This window comes from Petaurus breviceps, unplaced genomic scaffold (genome assembly GCF_028583685.1).
Source record: "Petaurus breviceps papuanus isolate PSGF00001 unplaced genomic scaffold, PetGlider_PUasm1.0 156, whole genome shotgun sequence".
NCBI lineage: Eukaryota > Metazoa > Chordata > Mammalia > Diprotodontia > Petauridae > Petaurus > Petaurus breviceps.
The window spans coordinates 663,340-667,119 of NW_027185720.1; the positions used below are offsets into that span (position 1 = coordinate 663,340).

At 39.9% G+C, this 3,780-nt stretch overlaps 1 protein-coding gene across 1 annotated transcript in view; it reads right to left on the minus strand.

Moving 5' to 3' along the window:
* Window positions 1-3,780, minus strand: part of PTPRR (protein tyrosine phosphatase receptor type R) — a 380,321-nt gene that overhangs the window by 294,603 nt on the left and 81,938 nt on the right. The gene's annotated exons all lie outside the window — the stretch shown is intronic.

The window sequence follows — 3,780 nt, forward strand, 5'->3', positions numbered from 1 at the left end:
GAGAGAGAGAGAGAGAGAGAGAAAGAGATAAAGGAAAGAGACAAAAGAGAAGAGGAAGCTATGGAAGCTGATGGCTAATTTAAGAATTAAGTCTAGCAAAAATGAAGAGTTCGTGTCAATATTATCCCACCCCCACTCTGAACAGGCCTTTTTACTCCTTTTATTCTTTGACATTACTAGCAGCACACCAATTCATGACCAAGCTAGAATTCATTTTGGGATATGTTCTGGGCATTCTGCAACATGCTTGGATGCTGTGGACAAGATTTGCCCCCCAGATAATTCTCTGGCCTTTCTTTTAGAACTTCATGCTCTTCAAGTTAAAGGAAGTATATTAACAGTTACCCTTGGGGGGCAGAGTGAAGATGGCAGAGTACAAACAGGACTTCCACAGGGCTCCAGCTCTCACCTCCTCCAATTCATATAAAAGGTGACTCTGAAGAAACTTTGAAGTTACAGAACCCACAAAATGACACAGAGAAGCTAACCTCCCACTGAGGAGAGCCTGGCAGGCTGGCAGCAAGCGGCCAGTGCAGTGGTCTGGGAGCTGAGCCCAGCTCTGCAAGACAGAGGTTTTAGCTCCAGGATGGGCCTGACCAGCTGCCAGCTGGAGGGACTTCAGATAACCAGCAGCTTGGTGGTTTCCAGAATTATCAAACATAGATGCTAAGGACAAAGTGATAGGTCAGTGCAGTATGGACTTCGGGATCTAGTAGTTGGAAGTGTGGTCTGTCTTTGCCCCCAGGGCGAGAAGCCACTGAGTTGCTGCGGCCCATGCAGCCACTCCCACTTGGCAGCTTCAGCTCCTGGCCTGCAGAGTGTAGGGGGACCAAGTGACCAGTCTGAGGAGTAATCACTCTTGCTTTAACGTGCTTGGATCTCAATTGCAGTCTAGGGTAGAAGTCCTGGGGTTTTTGACCAGCTTGCCAGAAAGTGTGGAAGCTTCAGTGGGGGCACCCAACTAATATCTTCAGCAGCTGAGAAAACTCCAGCATTTGTGACAAAGCTCCCTGTCTGGTGGCAGAGTCCTACTGTGGCAAAAAGCCGAGGGGTCAAGTGATTGAGTGGAGATATGAGCAGGCAAAGGAAGCAAAATAAACAGAGCATCCTAACTTTACATTCATATTTTGGCAATAAAAAGGATCAAAGCATGGAAAGAGAGGAAGACAGTGAAGTCAGAATTCCTGCACCAAAAGCTTCCAAGAAAAATATGAATTGGTTACAGGGCATAGAGGAGCTTAAAAAGGATTTTGAAAAGCAAATAAGAGAAGTGGAGGAAAAATTGGGAAGAGAAATGAGAACAATGCAAGGAAATTATGAAATGAGAGTCAACAACCTGACTGAAGAAAATAACACCTTAAAAATAGACTAACTCGGGGCAGCCAGGTAGCACAGAGAGTAAGAGCACTGGCTCCAGTGTCGGGATGACCTGGGGATCAAATCCGGGCTCAGATGCTTAGCACCACACATAGAAATAACTGGCCGTGTAACCTTGAGCAAGTTACTTAACCCTGATTGCTTTAAAAAAAATAGACTAACTCAAATGGCAAAAGAGGCCCAAAAAACAAATGAGGAGAAGAATCCCTTAAAAAGCTGAACTTGCCAGATGGAAAAAGAATCTCAAAAGCTCAATGGGGAGAATCATTCCTTCAGAATTAGATTGGAGCAAATGGAAGCCAATGACTTCATGAGAAATCAAAATACTATTAAACAGATTCAAACAAATGAAAAAAAAGAAGGCAATGTGAAATATCACATTGGGAAATCCACTGACCTGGAAAATAGATCCAGGAGAGTAATTTAAAAATTATCAGACTATTTGAAAGCCATGATCAAAAAAGAAACCTAGAAATAATCCTTCAAGAAATTCTCAAGGAAAATTGCCCTGATGTTTTAGAACCAGAAGGCAAAATAGAGGTTGAAAGAATCCACCAATCACCTCTTGAAAAATATCCCCAAAAGAAAACTCCTAGGAATATTATAGCCAGGTTGCAGAATTCCCAGATCAAGGAGAAAATATTATGAGCAGCCAGGAAGAAACAATTTGAATATCATGGAAACACAATAAGGATAACCCAGGATCTGGCAGCTTCTGCCCTGAGGGATCAAGAGCTTGGAATATGATATTCCAGAGGTCAAAGGATCTGGGATTAAAATCAAGAGTCACCTACCTAGCAAAACTGAGTATCATGTTTCAGGGGATAATATGGTCATTCAGTGGAATAAAGGACTTTCAAGCATTCTTGCTGAAAAAAACAGAGTTGAATAGAAAGTTTGACATTCAGACACAAGAAGCAAGAGAAGCATGAGAAGGTAAACAGGGAAAAGAAATCATAAGGAACTTACCAAAGTTGAATTATTTACATCCCTACGTGAAAAAAGCAATAATTGTAACTTATGAAACTTTTCTCAGTATGAGAATAGTTGAAGGGAACAGAAATATATATATATATATATGTCTATATAGGAGGGCATATGGGCATATGAATACATATGTGAATGTGTGTATATATTTATACAGGTATACATAGATAGAGGGCACAGGACCAATTTAATAGGACGGGATGATACTTAAAAGGTGATATAAAGAGGTGAGAGAGGAATATAATGAGAGGAGATGGGGAGAGACAGAATGGGGTAAACTATCTCATATAGAAGAGGCAAGGGAAAATGATTACAATGGAGGGGAAGAATAGGAAGGCAAAAGGGAATGGGTCAACCTTATTCTCATTGAATTTGGCTTAGGGAAGGAATGATATACACACTAAATAGGGTATCTCACCCTACAAGAGAGTAAGGTGGAAGGGGATGATAGGGGGGAAGAGGGCAGGCTGGGGGGGAGGGAGGTTGGAAGTACCCACTTTTAAAAAGGGGCAGGATCAAAGTAGAGAATAGGACAAGTGGGAGGTGGGATCAGAGGGAGGGAAATGGAGTCAGTCTTTTGCAATATATCCACTATGGAAATGTTTTGTATAGCTACATATGTACAACCTATTCTGAATTGCTTATCTTCCCAGTAAGGGTGGATGACAAGGGAGGAAGGGAATGAATCTGGAATTCAAAGTTTTAAAATCAACTGTTTAATATATATGTATATATATATATATACATATACTATTATTTATATGATTTTACATGTAACTGGGAAATAAGACATACAGGCACTGGGGCATAGTGATCCACCATGCCCTACTGGAAAGTCAGAGGGAGTATGGGAGAAGATACGGGAGAGAGCAGATTGGAGGAGGGGATATTTTGGGGTGATAGATAGGGTAAAAACGGGGATAAAATTTGTAACTCAAAATCGTGCAGAAATGAATGACATAAACTAGGAGTTAATAAAGCATTTGATTTAAAAAAACAAACAAACAAACCAGTTACCCTTGCATGTCCAAAACAAGGAGCCATTGGTCTTATTTATGAAGCTCTTGCTACATGGGAAGATATGGGAGGTCTTTTTCTATACTCTCAGTGAGATTAATTAGTAAAGTCTCTGTGAAGCAAAGCTCTATAAAAATTGAATGTCTTTTAATCATTTTTGTTGGAAATTTATGCCTATTTTTTCAGAGAGATCAAAATACACAGATGGATATAGATATAGAAACTCATACAAGTGTCTCTAAAGTCTTACTGCAGTTTTAAACTTAAGAAGTTTATTATAGATGATAGATAATAGCATTAGAGGGTGTCTCAAAAAATGTCAGTGTGGTTTTAAGCTCTATAATCTATATCTATATATTATACATATACAATATGTGTACATAAAATATGCAGATATTC